Raw genomic sequence first — 11,109 nt, forward strand, 5'->3', positions numbered from 1 at the left:
TATCCACCCGGTTGCCCCAAGACAGAAATCTCAGGATCATCTGTGACTCCTTCGTCTTCATCTGCCACAAGTAGAGTAGCTTCTATCTCCAAAGCCAATCTTTGATCAGTCCTCTTCCTATGGCCTCTAACTATAGCCTCTGCTTTAGTTTAAATCTAGAATCCTGCTGTGGTGGTGCTGTGGCTTCCAAGTTTATCTTCCCACTAATGTTCCTTTCTTCCTCCAATTCATTCTCTAAACCACAGTCTTGCTCTTTCTAAGACACAGATCTTATAATTTTACTTCCCTTCATAGGCTGAATTTAACCTGCTAAATCATGTCAAAATTTTTCTGAAGATACCAGCCTTTCTGCCTTAATCAAACACATTAGCCAAATCCATAGCATTACTGGGATAAAGCCTGAAGATCCCAAATTGATAAGGCATCTGGATTCCCTTTGATAACAGTATTTAATAACAATGAACACCTACTGAGTATACTATTCCAAGCATTTAAAGTGTATTAACTCTTTTTACAAAATCAACAATAATTATTATTGCTACCATTTATTGAGAGCCTACTTTACTAGGTGTTACATATTCATTTATTCATTATTGTTACCTTTTCGAGATGAAATCTTGCTCTGTTGTGCAGGCTGGAGTGCGATGGCATGATCTTGGCTCACTGTAACCTCCGCCTCCCGGGTTCAAGTGATTCTCCTGCCTCAGCCTCCCGAGTAGCCGGGATTACAGGGATGTGCCACCATGCCCCAGTAATTTTTATATTTTTAGTGGAGGAGGGGTTTTGCTACATTGGCCAGGCTGGTCTCGAACACTTTACCTCAGGTGTTTCTCCCACCTTTGGGATTACAGGTGAGCCTATTGTTACCTTTAAAACCACCCTGCAGGGTAGCTCTTACTGTCTCCGTGAGGAATACCAGAAAAGGGAAAGGACTTCCTGGAGGTCTGGTTCTGCCTCAAGCCAATCAGCTGACACTAAGCAGTGAAGCCAGAATCTGAGGTCTCTCTGCCTGCCCTGGTCTTTGCTCACCCTGACACCAGACACCTCACTATGTCCTGAGCAGCACAGATGCCACACCCACAGTGTCACATAGAGAAGGGTGATGTAAATGAAAATTAAAACACTGTGACAAAGTCAAGGAGGTCATTTGTTTTTGTTGTTGTTGTTAAGTTATTTTTGGTAGAGACAGGGTCTCACTATGTTGACCAGGTTAGGCTGGTCTCGAACTCCTGGGCTTAAGCAATCTGCCTGCCTCAGCCTCTCAAAATGTTGGGATTACAGCCATGAACCACTGCACCCGGCCAGTGTCAGGCTTTGTTCCCTACAAGTCAAATCAAAATAGCCAGCAAGCTGGGTTCCACCCGGTGGCTCACGCCTGTAAACCCAGCAGTTTAGGGGCCCAAGGTGGAAGGATTGCTTGAGCCCAGGAGTTTGAAACCAGTCTAGGCAACATAGCGAGACCCCGTCTATACAAAAATAAAAATAGGCTGGGCAGGGTGACTCGTGCCTATAATCCCAGTACTTTGGGAGGCCGAGGTGAGTGCATCACCTGAGGTCAGGAGTTCGAGATCAGCCTGGCTAACGTGGAGAAATCCTGACTCTACTAAAAATACAAAAATTAGCCAAGTGTGGTGGTGCATGCCTGTAGTCCCAGTTACTCGGGAGGTTGAGGCAGGAGAATCGCTTGAACCTGTGAGGTGGAGGTTGCTGTGAGCCGAGATAGTGATACTGCACTCCAGCCCGGGTGACAGAGTGAGACTCCGTATCTTTTTTTTTTTTTTTTTTTTTTTGAGATGGAGTCTCGCTCTGTCGCCCAGGCTGGAGTGCAGTGGCCGGATCTCAGTTCACTGCAAGCACCGCCTCCCGGATTCACGCCATTCTCCTGCCTCAGCCTCCCGAGTAGCTGGGACTAAAGGCGCCCGCCACCTCGCCTGGCTAGTTTTTTGTATTTTTTAGTAGAGACGGGGTTTCACCGGGTTAGCCAGGATGGTCTCGATCTCCTGACCTCGTGATCCGCCCGTCTCGGCCTCCCAAAGTGCTGGGATTACAGGCTTGAGCCACTGCGCCTGGCGAGACTCCGTCTAAAAAAAATAAAATAAAAATAAAAAACTAGCTGAGGGTGGTGGTGTGTGCTATACTCAGCTACTCAGGAGGCTGAGGTGGGAGGATACCTGAGCCCAGGAAGTCAAGTCTGCAGTGAGCTATGATTGTGCCACTGCACTCCAGTCTGGGAGAGGAGACCCTGTCTCAAAACAAACGAACAAACAAAAACTGAAATCGCTAAGTTTATCCCCCAGCACCAAGTCTATCCCTTAACAGTATGGCTGCTTTGAGTATAGGCATGTGTCTAAGGCAGCTGGTTCAGAGACCTTGACACCTGGTGGAGTCACAGAATCAAGACCCTGGGAAAATTTCTTATAGCTCATTTATTTAAAACTTTACAATTGTTTACACTGCTCAGGAAAAAAAAAGAAAAAAAAAAAAAAAAAACGAACAAATTATGGGTGTTCAGAGAGCTGTGTTAGCCCACAAAGTTCGAAGGAGAAACTGTCATTCATAGAGCTTGATTAACCAGACTTAAATTTCAGGAGGAAGTAAGCTATGAAAAATCTGTAACCTTTGCCCGTCATATGCTTAGTTTGTTAAAGAAAACCAGAGAAGGAGCTTGTTATTCTTTAAATAGAAAAGCTTTAAATCAAAAAAGCCCTGAAATGTTTTATCTGAATAAGTTCTCTCAGTAGGTATCTTAAGAATAATTGATTCTAGTCAGGGCTTAGGGGCCAAGACCCAGATCACAAGGCTGATGCAAGTTCTTTAAGTTGTGATTGTATCTGATGAAGAGGAATGCATACTTACATATTTGTGTAAGGAAGATTTCCTTATTGTCATTTCCTTCCATGACAATAGGTCCTGAAAGGATATTCCCTCAAGGCCCTGAGCTAGAGACCACAGGGTAACTCTACATGCTCTTCTCCTAATAAGATTTTGGTAACATCTGATTGTTTGCTAAAATCCCATTCGAAGCCCCTTCCTGCTTGGTCCACAAAAGCAAAGAGGAAGGAAGGGAGGTCAGTGGGCATACACACTGTCATCCATGCTAAGAGAAAAGGTAGTTGAGAGCTCTGCCTGCCCACACGCCCATCTGCTGGGTCATCCTTGTCCTATCAGGAGAGAAACAGCACTTCCTTTCCTCAGTGGGATTGGGAGGAGGCAGCAGCCTCAGGTAGCTGGAAGGTATGCCCCTGGGCCTCAGACAGCTCAGGGGAGGTGGCACAGGGCTTCCTCTTTCATAGAGCTAATTAGGTTCTTATCTGTGCTACCAGATGAGCCCAGCTGCCAGCTCCTTACTTCATCTCAACCAATCCAACAGGCTATTCAAACCAACACTGATATTATCCTAGCAATTTGTTTTACATATTTTGGACAAACATTTAAAGTAATTTAGTCCTCCATCTGTCACCTTCAGGCTAAAGCCCTTTATTTTCTTGGTGCATTGACCATGGGACTCCATCTAGGTCCTGAAAGGATATTCCCTCAAGGCCCTGAGCTAGAGACCACAGGTTGATTCTCTTCTCCTAATAAGATTTTGGTAACATCTGATTGTTTGCTAAAATCCCATTCAAAGCCCCTTCTACCTGGGCAGAGCCAGCCAAGTTGAGTTCAGCTTTAGTTGGATGCATATGTCAAAGTCCCTGGTCATTTGAATAGCCTTTACCTAAGGCAAGAGCAAATGCTGGCTAAACCATCTAATCACCATTTATTTATGTTGGTGGTATTGGGATTTGAGAGCACAGAGTGGAAGGTAGAAACAGGGTAGTGTCTGTAACTACTGTCAAGTCTACTTCCTCACTTTCCTTTTTAACATACAAGGTCCCTAAAAAAACTTTGGATTTTTTTTTTTTTTTTTTCAGGGGCAAGGGGATGTAGAGATGGGATTTCGCTATATTGACGAGGCTGGTCTTGAACTCCTGGTCTCAAGTGATCCTCCTGCCTCAGTCCCCCAAAGAAAATCTAGGATTTAAAAAATGATCAATTCATATAAAGAGAGACTGAAAAAAATGGAAGTGAACTTTTGCCTTGTCCCCAGCAGGCTGAGGAATTACCAAGGAGGCAGGAGGTGGAGTAAAACACACCAAGCCTGATACCAATCATTGACAATATTATGGTTAGTACTTATTGAGTGCTGACTATGGCTGAAATTGTCTTTGCAAAATTATGACTGAGACAGTGAGAGATCTAACTTAAGCAACGCTATCTTGCCTCTAACCTCCAAGCTGTCCTTGTTCATTCCTGGGTATAGGCTGAACTAACTTTGGGAGAAATTTAGTTTATAGTTTAAAACAAAGATGATAACAGCTCTTTCCCAAAGCAGACCTCTTTCTTGTCTGGAGACTAGATGGCCTTTGTAGGATTAACATGAACCACAGATTAGAAATTATGGATAGGAGTCATGCAGCTGGAAGCTCCAAGATTCTGACCCTCCCTAAACTGCTCCTACGATCAATGCTTGAGATATTTTGCAGACCCTGCATGTGATGGATCAGCTGACACCATCCAGTTTGGTAAACTGGTTCATCTGATCTTGTGCCCTGCACACAGGAACTGACTCAGCGCAAGAAGACAGCTTTGACTCCTTCTGATTTCATCCCTAACCAATTAGCACTCCTAGCTCACTGGCTTCCCCCAACCCACCAAATTGTCCTTAAAAACTCTGCTCTCCAAATGCTGGGGGAGACTGATTTGAGTAATAATAAAACTCTGGTCTCCCACACAGTTGGCTTTTCGTGAATTACTCTTTCTCTATTCCAATTCCCTTATTTTGGTGAATTGGCTCTGTCTAGGCAGTGGGCAAGGTGAACCCCTTAGGCAGTCACATGGTTATTGATCCTTTTTCCTCCTTCCTTCCTCTCTCTCTCCCTCGTTTCCTCTCTCCTCTTCTCCCTCCTTCCCTCTCTTGATTTCTTTCCTCCTATTCATAAAAAACTATTGAAACTGCCTTTGCAAAAATTACAACTAAGAAAATTATGTCAGTGAAAGAAATCTGACCTAAATGACTCGACCTTGCTTCTAATTTCCAAGCTGTTACACCATTCCTGGGTATAGGCTGAACTAACTTTGGGAGGAACTTAGTTTATAGTATAACTTTGAAACAAAGACGATAACAGCGCTTTGCCAAAACAAACCAGCTTCCTACCTGAATACTAGACTGCCTTTGCAGGACCACCACATTAGCTACCAGATTATAAATTACAGTTTAAGAATCATGCAGCTGGAGGCTGCAGGATTCTGAACCTTTCCAAATTGCTCCTGGGGATAATGTCACTATAATAAAACCTAAGATCAGTGCTTGAGGTATTTTGTAGACCCTGTACTCCATGGATCAGCTGGCACCACCCAGATCCATAAACTGGCTCATCTGATCTTGTGGCCTCCATCCAGGAACTGATTCAGCGCAAGAGGACAGCTTAGACTTCTCATGATTTCATCTCTGAACTGATCCATCAGCACTCCCCACTTTCCAACCCCCTACCCATCAAATTATCCTTAAAATCTCTGATCCTTGAACTCTGGAGAGGCTGATTTGAATAATAATAAAACTTCAGTCTCCCATACTGTGGCTCTGCATGAATTACACTTTCTCTGTTGCAATTCCCCTGTCTTAATAAACTGGCTTTGTCTAGGCAGTGGGCAAGGAGAACCTGTTAGGTGATTACACTAGTGGCTAAATTAGTTTATGGTTACAGTATTTACATATAACCTCAATTACAAGGAAAATTAAATGATTATGGAGGCAACTGAGCTAGAGTATCCAGATTCTCTTATACTAAGAGTCACTGAGTATATAGTATTTATTGCTAAATTAGAAAGAAATGTTATGGCCCATCTGTAGACAATAAGGCAAATTCAGAGGAGCAATTAAGAGCCACCCAGAACCTTTACTTTTACATGCATGACCTGCCTCCCCTGGTCTGTAGGCAGTGGAGGATTAAGGAAACAAGGCACAAGGTAGCTCTGGGAGTAAATGAACAGCATAATACACACTCCAAGAACACCCAGAGGTCTGTGAGTGAGACCAGGAGTTGCAAAGTTAAATGGCTGTAGGGACCAGACATGAGATATAAATGAGTAAATGAGCAGTGTTTGTTCTTTGTACATAGATTCACTTTCCATATTAAACATGGAAGAGCATCAGGAAGTGAAGGACCTCTTCAAGGAGAACTACAAACCACTGCTCAAAGAAATCAGAGAGGACATAAACAAATGGTTTGTTTTCCATGCTCACGGATAGGAAGAATCAATATCATGAAAATGACCATACTGCCCAAAGCAATTTATAGATTCAATGCTATTCCCATTAAACTACCATTGACATTCTTCATAGAATTAGAAAAAAAAAATTTTTAAATTCATATGGGGGTTGGGCATGGTGGCTCACACTTGTAATTCCAGCACTTTGGGAGGCCGAAGCAGGCAGATCATTTAAAAGTCAGGAGTTCGAGACCAGCTTGACCAACATGGCTAAATCCTGTCTCTACTAAAAATACAAAAATTAGCCAGGCGTGGTGGCACATGCCTGTAGTCTCAGCTACTTGGGAGGCTGAGGTGGAGGATCGTTTGAGCCTGGGAGGCGGAGGCTACTTTTAAAAAGTTAAAAAACAACAGATGCTGGTGAGGTTGTGGGGAAAAAGAAATGCTTTTACACTGTTGGTGGGTGTATAAATTAGTTCAACCATTGTGGAAGACAGTGTGGCGATTCTTCAAAGACCTAGAGGCAGAAATACCATTAGACCCAGCAATCCCATTACTGAGTATATACTCAAAGGAATATAAATCATTCTATTACAAAGACACATGCATATGTATGTTCATTGCAGCACTATTAACAATAGCAAATAAATGAAATCAACCTAAATGCCCATCAGTAATAGACTGGATAAAGAAAATATGGTACATATATACTGTGGAATACTATGCAGCCATAAAAAGGAATGAGATCATGTCTTTTGCAAGGACAAAGATGGAGTTGGAGGCCATTATTCTTAGCAAACTAATGCAGGAACAGAAAACCAAAGATTGCATGTTCTCACTTATAAGTGGGAGCTAAATGTTAAGAACCCATGGATACCAAGGGTAGTGAACAACACACACTGGGGCCTGTCAGAGGGTGAGAGGTGGGAGGATGGAGAGTATCAGGAAGAATTGCTAGTGGATGCTGGGCTTAATACCTGGGTGATGGGATGATCTGTGCAGCAAATGACAATGGCACATGTTTACCTATGCAACGAAACTGCACATCCTGCACATGTACCCCTGAACTTAAAAGTTGGAAATAAAAAATTTTAAAAAATTAAAAAAAGAAAAGAGAAGGCTGGGCACAGTGGCTCATGCCTGTAATCCCAGCACTTTGGGAGGCCAAGGCAGGTGGATCATCTGAGGTCAGGAGTTTGAGACCAGCCTGGCCAACATGATGAAACTCCGTCTCTACTAAAAATACAAAAATTAGCAGGACGTGGTGGCTGGTGCCTGTAGTCCCAGTTACTCGGAGGGCTGAGGCAGGAGAATCTTTTGAATCTGAGAGACAGAGGTTGCAGTGAGCTGAGATCATGCCACTTCACTCCAGCCTGGGCAACAGAGCTGGACTCTGCCTCAGGAAAAAAAAAAAAAAAAAGGAAAGAAAGAAAGAAAAGAGAAGTACTTCTTTACCATAAAGAATATACAGAGGTGAAAGTATGGTGGTAAATGAAAAGTAATAGCCTCAGTGTTGGGAACAATTGGGATTAGTGAGGATTGTGGCAAAGTGGAGACCACATGTATCATTTAAGAGCACAGTGGCCACTCTGCTCTAGCAGATTACTTCATGAGGGAATATGGCTTTAAATTGCCAAAATTCCAATTTTTCAAAAATAAAAAAACTGTAAATATATATTTTTGGTCAGGTGCGGTGGTTCACGCCTGTAATCTCAGCACTTTGGGAGGCCAAGGCAGGCAGATCACGAGTTCAGGAGTTCAAGACCAGCCTGGCCAACATGGTGAAACCCCGTCTCTACTAAAAAAATAAGTCAGGCATGATGGCGGGTGCCTATAATCCCAGCTACTCATGAGGCTGAGGCAGGAGAATTGCTGGAACTCGGGAGGTGGAGGTTGCAGTGAGCCGAGATCGCACCACTGCACTCCAGCCTGGGTGACAGAGCGAGACTCAGTCTCAAAAAAAAAAAAAAAAAGTATATATATGCACATATACATATACATACATACATATACACACACACACACACACACACACACACACATATATATATATATATATGAGCTGTATCCTGATTTTTAAACATCTCCTCAAATAAAAAGGTACTGCATAGGTAAAACCAAACAGTTTTGCAGCTTTGCAATTTTTTTCTTTTTTCCTTTTTTTTACTTATGTCTAGACCTGAAGGAGTCAAATTCAGGCAAATATCTGGGAATCAGGGACCACACAGAATCAGATCAAACTGGGGCTGTGTGTAGAAGACATGTGAGCAGTGAGGACTGCAGAAGCTATGCAAGAACTAGAGACAGAAAGTTCTGAAACTATCTTCGCCTTAGGAACAGACTTTCTCTTCTAGCTGTAGCAAAAACCAGTAATGGTTTCCCAGGCAACATCCAGTCTGGCATAACCTGGAAGTTCATGTGTTTCTGCAATGCAGTATCATCTCTTGATGGGCAAATTTTGACATAATTTTCCAGACTTTTAACCAATCCAGGAATGGAAGCTTAGAATGTTCTACTGTCGTTGCAAATATTAACTCTTCTGTTATGTGCAAAGAGCTCTTAATGAATTTTCATTATCTTAGTAGCACATTAGAATCAGGTTCTCAAAGCCTGAATGCTTCATAAGTATCCTCTAGGTGATATTTATATTTTATTTGTGGTGCTTACAATGAATATAGATAATTGTATATTTGTAATATCAATATACTAACTAATGTGATACTTGATCTAAATGGCTTTAAATATTTCTTCATAATTGGGCAGAGCTTAGTGGCCTGTTTTCAGATAGATGCTCAGGTTTACACACACCACTCCTCAAAGACAGACTTAAAAATATTTGGTTCCAGGCCTGGTGCATTGGCTCACACCTGTAATTACAGCACTTTGGGAGGTCAAGGCGGGCAGATCACTTGAGCTCAGGAGTTCAAGACCAGCCTGGGCAACATGGTGAGACCCCCATCTCTACAAAAATACAAAAAATTAGCTCTGTGTGGTTGTGCACACCTGTAGTCTCAGCTACTCAGGAGGCTGAGGTGGTAGGATCACCTAACCCTGGGAGGTTGAGGCTGCAGCGAGCCAAGATCGCACCACTGCATTCCAGCCTGAACGATACAGTGAGACCTTGTCTTAAAAAAAAAAAGAAAAAAAGAAAAAAAAATTCTTCCTTTGTTAAGGAATAACAATAAAATACTGCTGGGCAGTGTCAATAACCATACCATCTGAAACTTTTTAAAAGCCTTTCAAATAACTTCAAACAAACTTCTATATTGTTTTTTAGAACACTGGGGAAATAGAATTTAAATGAACAACTGTGTCTTTTAATCCACATTGCATATGTCTGTTATTGTTTAAGTCTCATTATTATTTTTTCCACTTACTCTGCAGTGATCTGAACTGACATGGCCTAGCGTTACTGGTCCGGCAGAGCAGTGGAATTCTGTAAGCACACCGCACTAATATCAGCAAGGCATTTGGCGAGGGCGTTTGCTGCCAAGTTTTGGAAATTATGATAGAGCTGCTACAGACATTCAAATGCAGGATCTGCGGTGGTTGTTAAGTCTTTAGCTCATTTGGATAAACGCCAACTCACTTGGGTAAATGGGAGTACGATTGCTGGATTCTATGTTAAGACTAAGTTTAATGTTGTAAGAAGCTGCCAATCTGTCTTTTGAAGTGGCTGTGGCATTTTTCATTCCTACCAGCAACAAATGAGAGCTCTTGTTGCTCCACATCCTCACCAGCATTTGGTGTTGTCAGTGTTCTGATTTTCTAACCATTCTAATAGGGGTGTAATAGTACCTTATTGTTTTAGTTTGTAATTCCCTAATGACATATGATATTGAGTATTTTTTCATGTGCTTATTTGCCATCCGTATGTCTTCTTTTGGTGAGGTGTCTATTCAGGTCTTTTGCCCATTTTTTTACTTGGGTTTTTTGCTTTCATATTGTTGAATATTGACACTTTACATATTTTGGATATAATTTTTTTTTTTTTTTTTGAGGCAAGATCTGTCTCTAAAGCCCAGGCTGGAGTGCAGTGGTGTGAACTTGGCTCACTGCAACCTTCCAGGGCTCAAGCCATCTTCCCACCTCAGCCTTCTGAGTAGCTGGGACTATAGGCTTGTGCCACCATGCCTGGCTAATTTTCGTATTTTTTTGTATCGTAGTGATGCGGTTTCACCATGTTACCCGGGCTGATATTTTGGATAATACTTCTTAATCAGATGTATTTGCAAATATTTTCTCCCTGTCTGTGGCTTGCCCTTTTATTTTCTTAACAGTATCTTTTGCCAAGCTGAAGTTCTTAGTTTTATCGAAGTCTCACTTACCAATTTTTCTTTCATGGATTGTGCTTTTGGTGTTGAATCTGCAAATTCGCAACTAAACACAAGGTCACCTAGAGTTTCTCCTGTTATCTTTTAGGAGTTTTGTAGTTTTATATTTTACATTTAAGTCTATAATCCACTTTGAGTTAATTTTTGTGAAAGGTGCAAAGTCTATGTTAGATTAATTTTTTTTCTTATTTTGCATGTGGATGTCCTGTTGTTCTAGAACCATTTGTTGAAAAGATTAGTCTTTCTCTATTGAATTGCCTTTGCTCCTTTGTCAAAGATCAATTGACTGTATTTATATAGGTTTATTGTTTTATTTGTCTTTTCCTTCACAAATGCCACACTGTCTTGATCATTATTTTATAGTAACGCTTGATGCCAGATAGCGTCAGTCTTTCACTTCTGTTCTTTTACATATTATGTTGGCTATTCTGGGTCTTTTGCGTTTTCTTATAAACTTTAGAATAAAATTATTAATATTCATAAAATAACTTGCTGATATTTGAATGTGGATTGTGTTGAATCTATA

This window comes from Rhinopithecus roxellana, chromosome 10 (assembly GCF_007565055.1).
Source record: "Rhinopithecus roxellana isolate Shanxi Qingling chromosome 10, ASM756505v1, whole genome shotgun sequence".
Lineage (NCBI taxonomy): Eukaryota > Metazoa > Chordata > Mammalia > Primates > Cercopithecidae > Rhinopithecus > Rhinopithecus roxellana.